The following is a 10,797-nucleotide window of genomic DNA, read 5'->3' on the forward strand; positions in this document are numbered from 1 at the left end:
CCAGCACTTTCAAAATTAAACACAGTAGCTGTCATTCCATGGGAACCACAAATGTAACCCAAGGAGAATTATGCTAGCCATATTGTCCCATCTTTTTTTTTTTTTTTTTGCGGTACGCGGGCCTCTCACTGTTGTGGCCTCTCTTGTTGTGGAGCACAGGCTCCGGACGCACAGGCTCAGCGGCCATGGCTCACGGGCCCAGCCGCTCCGCGGCATGTGGGATCCTCCCAGACTGGGGCACAAACCCCCGTCCCCTGCATCGGCAGGCGGACTCCCAACCACTGTGCCACCAGGGAAGCCCGTCCCATCAGTTTTTACTTAACCTCCTCTCCTGACCATTGGCCAGCATCTCTCACCTTTTTTCCGATAGCTGCAGAGTAGTCTGTGTCATGGCCAGGAAGTGGCACCCCACCCCTCCCTCCTGCCCCCACCCTGCCTGTTTTTCTCCGTTGCCCTTATCCACACCTGGTATGTCACCTGTGGTTTTTCTACTGTCCGTGTTCCATCCCTGCAGTCACCCCACCCCAGCTGGAATGTAAGCCCCACAAAGGCAGGGAGCTCTTTGGCTTGTTCATTGCCCGGCAGATAGCAGATCCTCAATAAATAACGCTTTCTCTAGTTGCGGAGAGCGGGAGCTACTCTTCGTTGCAGTGAGCCGGCTTCTCATTGCAGTGGCTTCTCTTGCTGCGGAGCACGGGCTCCAGGTGCGCGGGCTTCAGTAGTTGTGGCTCTCGGGCTTAGTTGCTCTGCGGCACGTGGGATCTTCCCGGACCAGGGCTCAAACCTGTGTCCCCTGCATTGGCAGGCAGATTCTTAACCACCGCGCCACCAGGGAAGCCCAGAGCTAGCAATTATTTATCATCCTCTGTGTGTGGCTCCTGTGCAGGGCTCTGGGGGTTCACATCACGTACTGGGCCTCCCCATCCCCTGGAATAGAGTCAGACATGGACCCTGGGAAGCAGAGGAAGGCTGTGATTCTGATCGCGGGCACTGGGGCAGGTGAGGAGGGGGTCATCCTAGGCGGAGGGAACAGCAAAGGCCCCGACTCATGGGAATAATGAGCGATTGGACATTTGGGGAAACTCAGGGAGCAGTGGCACGGGCTGGCGGGGAGGGGATGGGGACAGGTGCCCTCCTGCTGGCGAGGGCCCCCTCTCCTGGAAGGGTTTCAAAGTCAGTCCCCGGGCGCTTTCTCACGCCGCCACCAGGGGGCAGCCTGCGCGCACCAAGGGCTGCTCCGCAGGGACCACGCCCCTGGGTCAGGGCAGCAGGAAAAGTCTCTGACCCTGTAGGCTTGGGATTCAGGCCCCGCCCAGCCCTGTTCTCTCCCTGCCCTCTCCCCAGAGCACCCTGGGGGGTCCCCCATGTACCCACAGAAGCCATCCTTCCTCCATCCTTGGGGAGACTGGCCAACCCCAGTGTCCCCGAGGCCACAGGAAGTGTCAGTGAATGAGCAAAGAAACGCAGGGCTTGGCAGGCTGGGGGAGGCCACTGAGCAGCCACCTGGGTCTGAACCCTAGCCTGCCAGTGGACAGCTGGGAGGCCTCTCTGAGCCTCAGTTTCCTCATCTGTGGCAGGGCTGGGGCAGGAGGGTTGATTTGAGCAGGTCATATGTACCGAGCACGTGGCCCAGAGTCAGGACCCAAAGGAAGACCAAAGAAGCTGGTGAGGGCACAGGTGATGGGGGTGTGGGTCGGTCGCAGGGCAGATGGTTCTGGGCCCACCTCTCTTCCCCCTGGGGCCCTGAGGTCCTGAAGGCTTTGAGCAGGGGCAGGGGGAGGCCACACAGGTGCAGCCAGGTGAGCAGCTGAAGAAGAGCAGATGCCTGGCCCGGGCCCCTCCCGACTGACCAGACGACCTGGAGGCCCAAAGCCTGTTCAGGCCTGCCCAGGAAGGGATGGGGGATGGAAGCTCAGCTGGCCAGAGGGCAGAGGGAGCTATGGAGTGGGCAAACGGGCAGTATCCGGAGAGTCCGGAGAGTTCTGGAGCGAGGGTCACTGAGCCTGTCCTGGTGCCAGCCACTTCTGCCTGGGGGCCTCTGGCCAGGGCCCAGCACCTCGCCAGCCCTCCTCCCAGTCATTTCTCGTCAGGGACCTCATGTCCCATTCTTGCTCCCCACAATGTCGGTCTGATTTACCCCCCTTCACCGACAATTAGACAAGAGCTGCACCCACAAACCAGCCTGAAGATGGCCGTGTGGCTCCTCCAGCCCTTCCAGAGGCTCACCTGTTGTGGGGAACCCCATCCTGCTGGGGGCCCCTGGGGCCAGCCCATCCGTCCCTCTCTTCCTCTCAGTGACTGCCCTCTGTCAATGTGCATATTCAAAACATAATGTTAGGGTGGGAGGGAGGGAGACGCAAGAGGGAAGAGATAAGGGGATATATGTATATGTATAGCTGATTCACTTTGTTATAAAGCAGAAACTAACACACCATTGTAAAGCAATTATACTCCAATAAAGGTGCTAAAAAAAAAAAAAAAAGTTGATATCCAAAACGTCAATTCTGACTTCTCAAGAAAATATTAAATTATTATGTTCAGAATAATTAAAAAAAAAACATAATGTTAACTGATCAATTCCAGAGTCCTTATATGAAATCTGTGTTCATATGAGCAACACAGCATGGAGGTCACAACATAAAAAGCTCAGAGACACCGCCGAGGCCCATTTGAAGCTCATCTCACCTTTTGGTCAACACCCTGTCTCCCTGTCTCACCCCCTGGCGGTCGGATTTGGAAGCAGGGTTGGGGCTGGCGGGGAATCAGGGGTTCCACCTAAGGCAGATCCCACTAGCCAACTCAGGTCTTGTGAAACTGACAATATCGCCAGGTGAGGCTGGCTCCAGATCCTGGGCACAGAGGGTTCCTGGGGCTGTGGTGACACCAGGGACACCCCAGCCAGTCCCACAGGAACGGACCCATGGCAGACCCCACCAGTCTGTCCCGGTTCCGTTGGCTGGGGGGGTCTGTCATGGGTCTGTTCTGGGACCCATGAACAGAACAGAGGCTCCCCCTCTCTCAAAAGCCCTGGCCTCTGATACCTGGCTACGGGCCCCAGTGTGCTCTGGGCCCTCAGGGAAATTCCCTTTCATCCTCCGGTAACTGACCACCTGATGCACTGTGCTTGCTTGGCTGGACGTCCAGGACACTGACCTCAGCCTGAGGGACCCCATGGGCCACATCCCCTTGGTCAGGGTGCTTTGGTCTGAGGGGGCTCACCTGGAGGCTTGGACCCTCCTGCTCAGTTTCCTCTCTCCTAAAATGGGCCTTCCAGCTGCCTGGCCCCTTCAGCCAGCTCACTCCGGATGTCTTTCACAAGTGCCCTCCATTGCGTCTTGGGGCCATCTCCCCACACCTTCCCCATCCCACCTACCCCCACTGGATTTGGCTGCCCCTCCCAGGTGCATGGACAGCCTCCAGGCACAGTCCCCATGGCCTGGAATTACTCATTAACTGCTGCTTCCCCTATCAGACTGGGTCCTCCTCGAGCCCTCCATGCAGGCATCCCGACCTGGCGACAAGGCGTGGAGCAGACATCAAACTGGACGCCGCCTTAAGAAAGGGTTGGCCTGGGGCTCCTGGTGGCCGCACTTCCCAATGAGAACTGGCCTGTATGGAGCCCTCACCATGTGCCTCAGCTTATGTAGGCTCGAGGCCACCTTATCCAGGGGGTATAATTATTTCCCCTTTTTACAGATGGAGAAACTCCGGCTCAGAGATGGGAGGTCATTCATCAAGGTCATTCAGCATGTTGGTGGCAGATCAGGGGGTCTGAGCCCAGGTGTGTCCCTTTGCCCCTTGCCCTTATCTATCTGGAGGATTCCTTCCCCCAGCCTGGGGGCAGGCCTGAGTCTAGGGAGGAGGCCAGAGGGAGGGATAGTCAGGAATTCAAATTGGCAGAGCTGGTGGGGGAGGGCGGGAGTGCCTGGGAGTGGCCAGTAGTTAGGGCTTGGGCAACAGGGCCCTCTGTGTGCGGGACGCTGGGGGAGGGGGGGCAGCAGGGCAGGTACAGACTCTGCTGAGTCAGAGACGCCCCAGGGTCTCCAGGGGGAGGCGTCTGGCAGGTGGCTGGGGCTGGGGCCAGTGAAGGCACCTCAGGGTGGTGGGCTAAGGGGTAGAATTGGGCTCTGAGGCCCCACCCCAGGATCATCGGGATTTAAGGAGAAAGAGGCCTCCGAGAGGGCAGGGGGCCACATTTTCCAGATGGAGGGAGTGGTCAGCCCCACAAGGTCAGGCAAGATAAGGGCTGTTGGGCCCAGCCTCCCTCGTGACTGTGACCAGAGCCTGCTGCCCCAGCCCAGGGGCTTCCTGGTGTACAGGCCACGAGGGTGCTGGCCCCTCCCCTACTGCACAGGAAGCCCCACTAGGTCCTGGTGAGGGAGGAGGCTCCCCAAAGAAAACTGCAAAGCTGGAATTTGGAAATTCCAAGCGCTCCCCGCCCTGTGCAGCCTTGGTCCACCACCATCCCTCTGGTGACCCAGCAGAGCCCCCAGGACACTGCCCACAGCTGGGATTCAGGAGGGGCCTGCCTTCTCCACTCCTGCCCCCTCCTCCTTCTGCCCACCTCTTCCCCCTCCTCGGTTGGAGGCTCTGCTGGGCTTCTGCCTGGCCACCCAAGCCAAGTGAGTAGACACTGCTATCAGCGCCATTTCACAGGTGGGAAAACTAAGGCTGATGGATATCAGTTCTAGGGCAGCCAGCTGGTCAGTGGCACGGCCAGGATTTGGATCCTGGTCCAACTGCCTCCCCATGGGCTTCCCCCAGAAACAGACCTGCCAGCCTTGCTCTACACCCTCGCCAACTCAGAGTGACAACAGGGCCCCCACCTTCATCCGTCCATTCCCCTGGGCCAGGTGCAGGGGCCGCAGCTTCCTGCAGACAGACCCCACAACAGACCCTGCCAGTCTAATGGTGGAGGCAACCAGGAAACTGAAGAGCAAGGTGGGGGGTGATCAGGAGCGGGAGGCCCAGGCCTGGGGGAGTTTGCAAGCAAGTAGGGGGCAGGCAAAGCTTCCCAAGAAAGGGAGGCTTCACTGAGATTTTTTTTTTCTTTAATTCCTGATTATTTTTCTTTCTTTCTTTTTTTTTAAATTTTTTTTGGCCGTGCCACACAGCATGTGGGATCTTAGTTCCCCAGCCAGGGATCGAACCCACGCCCCCTGCAGTGGAAGCTCAGAGTCTTAACCATTGGACCACCGGGGAATTCCCTATTTTTCTAAAAAATAAAAATAATACATAGACGTGATGTAACAATTCCAACAATACAGGAGCACCTTGAGTTAAATGTGAAGACTCACTTCCCACCCCTCCCCATCGCCTTCTCCCATGGGTCTCTTGCCCTGGCTTTCTTTAGGAATTTAACAACCACATATAGGAATGGAAACACATATATAATTTCTGAAAACCAGAAATGTGATTACATCGTCCACACTGTTCTGGATCTTGCTTCTCTCACTTAGAAGAATGTCTTGGCCGACATAACAGTAAACCGTTCACCCCTCCTGGCCTGTCTGCCTAGGGACAGTGCCACACCTTCAGCTGGGCTCCAGGACTGTCTTGCCTCCCCTGGGTGATGGGTGGATTGGGCTCCTCTGCACACCTCCCACACAAATTTGTTCAAGACCCTGGAAGCTGTCCCAGGCTGGCGATGCTCCCCACCTCTTGACTCTCATCATGCCCCCACAGTCCCCTGTGCTTGGCACCTGTCCTGCCAGCCTCCTCTGGGTGCCTCAAAAAGCCTTCTCTCCCTTCAGGAGTTTGTACCTGCTGCTCCCCTGCCTGGCCTCACCCTGCCTCCCACCCAAAGTTTGGCCTTTGGGTCTCAGCTATTAATTCACATGTGAACCAAATTACTACTGATCACAGTCCTAGGCACCTGGCTGCAGCAGTGAACCGTGGATGATCAATAGAGTCATCATGGATGGTGCAGGGATGGAGAGGGAAACAGGGAGTGAGGATAGAGTGAAAAACGGCCGGGCCTGGACAGGTGCTGGAGCTGATGATGCTGAGGAATGGTGTGCCAGGCAGAGGGCACCGCATGGCCCCACCAGCCAGGGCAGGACCTCTTGAAGCAGCCTGCACTGCTCCCAGCCCTGTCCAGCCCTGCTGTGAGCATTCTCTCATCTCCTGCCTTGACCTTGGTCCGCTGGCCGCCCCCTGCCCCCCCGTGTGCTGTTCACTAGCCTGTGCCCACCTCCTTCCTCCTCAGTGTCGGCAACTGTGGCTTGAATGACCATCAGGGGTTGTGGCCTCTTTTGGGCTCAGGGTGCCTGGCTCTGCCTGGGGCTGTGGGATTACAAAGTGAGGGGAGGGGGCTAGTGAGGGAAGGGCCCTGTCACAAGGCAGGGCCTTAACTGGAGAGAATGTGCACGTTAGGGGCCTTTCTTCAGATGCTGGCTGTTTCAAGAGGCTGCACCAAGCTCTTGCCTGTCGGGGGGCCTGGGTCAAGCTTCGCTGTGTAACCTTGGGCAGGTGACCCTAACCTCTTTGAGCCTCAGTTTTCTCATCTATAAAATGGGGTAATAACACCCCCCTCTCAGAGGTGGTGTTGAAGAGTAGCAAGCCCACATGTATGAAGTGCTTGCCTGTCCCTAGAGTGAGGAACCAATGTTGGCAGCCAATATCAGCAGCTCAAATTCGGGTGTGGCTGCTGCTCTTGCAAGAGAAATTCTGCTTCCCCCGTTGGGCGGCCTGAACGCCAAGTTGCTGCAGTGCCACTCTCTCCCCTGTGCGTACCATGTGCCATGCAACCCTTGTGACAAGGAATGAATGAAGCCCACAGGGCTTGGGAAGCAGCAGGTGGGGTACATTGTTGCAGGAGGGAAGTGGGGTCGGGAGAAAACTCATTCACTCATTCCTTTGACTTTTTATTGAGCCCCTGTTTTTTGTTTTTTGTTTTTTTAAATTTTTTGGCCATGTTGCACAGCATGTGGGATCTTAGTACCCCGACCAGGGATTGAAGCTGCTCCCCCTGCAGTGGAAGCATGGAGTCTTAACCACTGGACCACCGGGAAAGTCCCTGAGCACCTGTTTGATGTCAGGCTTGAGCAGGGTTGGTACTGGGTCTACAAGAAGCAACAAGACAGTCTTCCTGCCCTCAAGGCACCTGTCCAGCAGCAGCAGCAGCAGCAGCAGCAGCAGCAGCAGCAGCAGCAGGACTGGATCGGGATGAATAGCCTGGGATTGGGGAGGGGGGACTTCCTGAAGGAGATGACATCTGAGCTGGGTAGGAGTTCTCCAGGCAGAGGTGGGGAGGAGGAAGAAGGGTGGCCCAGGCAGCAGGAGCCCTGGGTGCCAATGCCCAGAGGTGGGAGGAGAAATCACAGCATGTACAAGGAACAGAGTTTTCTGATACGGGTTGGGGCCGGGGGGGGGTTGGGGGGGGAGGAGAGGTGAGATGTGATATTGTATGGGACATATTTATATTAAAATATTATTAGTTGTTTATCTGAAATGCAAATTTTAACTGGGCATACTGTATTTTTTCATTTGTTATATCTTGCTGTCATGTTAAGAAGCAGCAGTTTACTCTTTTGGGATATTTTGTGTGTTTTTCTTCCTTCCTTCCTTCCTTCCTTCCTTCCTTCCTTCCTTCCTTCCTTCCTTCCTTTCTTCCCTCCCTCCCTCCCTCCCTCCCTCCCTCCCTCCTTCCTTCCTTCCTTCCTTTCTTTCTTTCTTCCGTTTTTATTGAGATGAGATGATGGTAAAAGTAGCAGATCAGGGGGAGGGATAAATCAGGAATTTGGGAGGAACAGATACACACTACTATACAGAAAATAGATAAACAACAAGGACCTACTGTATAGCACAGGGAACTCTTTGATATTTTGTAATAACCTATATGGGAAAAGAACTTGAGAAAGAACACATGTGTATATTCATATACATATATATTGTAACTGAATCACTTTGCTGTACACCTGAAACACAACATTGTAAATTAGCTATACTTCAATTAAAAAAAAAAGTGGCAGATCAGCTCTCCTGCCTGGCTTGAGCCATCCTACACCAACATAGCGACATAGCAATCCTAGTTACTTTACCCAGGACTTGCCAGAGCCTGACTCGACTCTACCTACCCAGCCTCATCTCACTGAATCCTCCCAGGAGCCCCAGGGGCAGGTGCCATTATTATTCCCAAATGACTGATGGGGGAAGATGATCAGAGAGGTTAGGTCCTGTACTAGACACACAGAATCCAGAGGGAGTTGGGACAAAAAAACACACCTCATTCTCACTGGTTCTCCCATCCCTGCCACTATGTGGTTTTTATATTTCCACGTTACTTTCCACCCAGATATAGTTTTACGGGGTTGCTGTTAGCGAAAACAAAATTTTGAAATCTGCTATTTTCACTTAATATTATATCAAAACTTCCCAAGTTTTTTTTTAATATTTATTTATTTACTTATTTTATTATTTATTTATTATTTATTTTGGCTGCTCTGGGTCTTAGTTGCAGCATGTGGGCTTCTTAGTTGTGGCATGCATGCGGGATCTAGTTCCCCCACAAGGGATCGAACCCAAGGCCCCTGTATTGGGAGCGGAGAGTCTTACTGGACCACCAGGAAAGTCCCCCACCACCCCCAACTTTTTAAGTGTGTCTATGTAATGATATTGCACTAGAAGCAGAAGCGTAACCATGCTTGGATTTTATGAAGTGCTTGACAGGAAGTGGGCTTGGGGGTGGCCCCTGGAGGTGGGGACACCCCTGCAAGGCTACCCAGTAAACAGGACAGAGATGGTGAGAGTCTAGCTCACTGTGATTTAGAAATCTGCCCCCCATCCCAGCCATCTTTTTTCCTGGCTTTAAAAAATATGTACTACGTATGCAGAATTTAGAATGTTTTGGAAAGTTAAAGAAGCAGGAAAAATAAAACCTCACGCTCAGGATCTGAATTGCTACATCATTTTGGGTAAGTATACCTGGCAGGACCTATTCAAGTTGAAAACACCCACATATCACTAAATCCATAGATTCTACTTCTAGAAAACTATTCTACACAAGTAAGATCTTTTTTGGTAAGATGTGAAGAGATACATGTTGACATCAGAGTAGGAAGTGTAGATGCACAGCTGTTAATGTTACTTCAGAGCACAGACTGTGGGGAGGAGAATTAGTAACTTTTAAAACATGTAGGGACTTCCCTGGTGGCTCAGTGGTTAAGAATCCGCCTGCCAATGCAGGAGACACGGGTTCGAGCCCTGGTCCGGGAAGATCCCACATGCCGCGGGGCAACTAAGCCCGTGAGCCACAACTACTGAGCCTGTGCTCTAGAGCCCGAGAGCCACAACTACTGAGCCCTCATGCCACAACTACTGAAGCCCGTGCGCCTAGAGCCCGTGCTCTGCAACAAGAGAAGCCACGGCAATGAGAAGCCCGCGCACCGCAACAAAGAGTAGCCCCCACTGTCCGCAACTAGAGAAAGCCCGCGCACAGCAACAAAGACCCAACACCGCCAAAAATAAATAAATAAATAAATTTATATTTAAAAAACACACACTAAAATATATCCATGTATTTAAAAAAACCCAAACCCTAGGAAGAACCTCTGTAAATATTTTGATGTATTTTCTTCATTTGCTTTTCCATGGATCAATATTTTGCATGCATCAGGTACATACAATTTTGTAGTTTGCTTCTTTCTTTTCTTTTTTTTTTTGCTTCATATCATTTGCATGCTTCCAAATTGTAAAATGGTATTTATAAATACCATTTGTAGTGACTGTTTACCATTCCAACACGTGGACCATTTAACCAATTCCCTATTGTCATTTACTTTGTGTATGATTTTGCCATTATTATAAATGACACTTTAAAAATATGACCATACATTAATTTTAAAAATATTTTATTGAAATATAGTTGATTTATAGTGTGCTAGTTTCAGGTGTACAGCAAAGTGATTCAGTTATATATATATATAAATATATATACTTTTTTTCACATTCTCTTCCATTATAGGTTATTACAAGATATTGAGAATCATTACTCATACATTAATTTTCAAATGCAAGTGAAACGAGTGACCAGTGAGTACCTGTAAGTCTCAGGTGTGCTCCTGGCACCGGGGTTCCAAATTCAAGTTTACAGTCTGGTTAGAGAGACCGACCATCAAGCATACAGTCTACAAATGCAGTTAATTTCCTTAAAACAAAATCCCAGAAGAGGAATTACTGGTCCAAGGGAGTATGATCATTTTAAAAGATTTTTATTTTTGGCTCTTACTGCCAAATTCATGTTCATGAATTTTTAGGTAATTTATATGCTTCCAGTAGTATAGGAGAGTGATTACCCACCAGACCCCTGACTGTGTTTGAAGGTTATCATTTGAAACTGATTTCCAATTTGTTAAAAAAGCAAAGAAAAAAGTTTTAATTTACATGTCTTTGGTAAGTCGGGCGTTGACAGCTTTTCAGTAGTTTCTTCAAATAGTCCTCCACTGAGCTCCATTCCAGGGATGTTTCTTTGCTTCTTCACTGATGTTTGATACTTCCTTTTTCATCACGTTCTTTACCATTTCTGGGATTTGTTTGTAGGCTTTCTGTTTCTGGGTCAGATTGCCCTGAGTTGAGTACAGTACCTTCACAGTTTGTTTTAATACGTTAGGGCAAGTCCACCTTGTTCCTTTTTCTGTTCCCAAGGAGAGAAATAATAGCTGTTTGGGGTTATTTACTCTTCCAGCTGAAGTGAGAATTTTGTTAAGTCTCAGAACCGTCCTGCTAGGGTTGCATTAAAAGTACACCTTTAGGGCTTCCCTGGTGGCGCAGTGGTTGAGAGTCCGCCTGCCGATGCAG

This window comes from Delphinapterus leucas, chromosome 14 (assembly GCF_059928025.1).
Source record: "Delphinapterus leucas isolate spDelLeu-1000000601 "Yukka" chromosome 14, BTC_Dleu_Yukka2, whole genome shotgun sequence".
Taxonomy (NCBI): domain Eukaryota; kingdom Metazoa; phylum Chordata; class Mammalia; order Artiodactyla; family Monodontidae; genus Delphinapterus; species Delphinapterus leucas.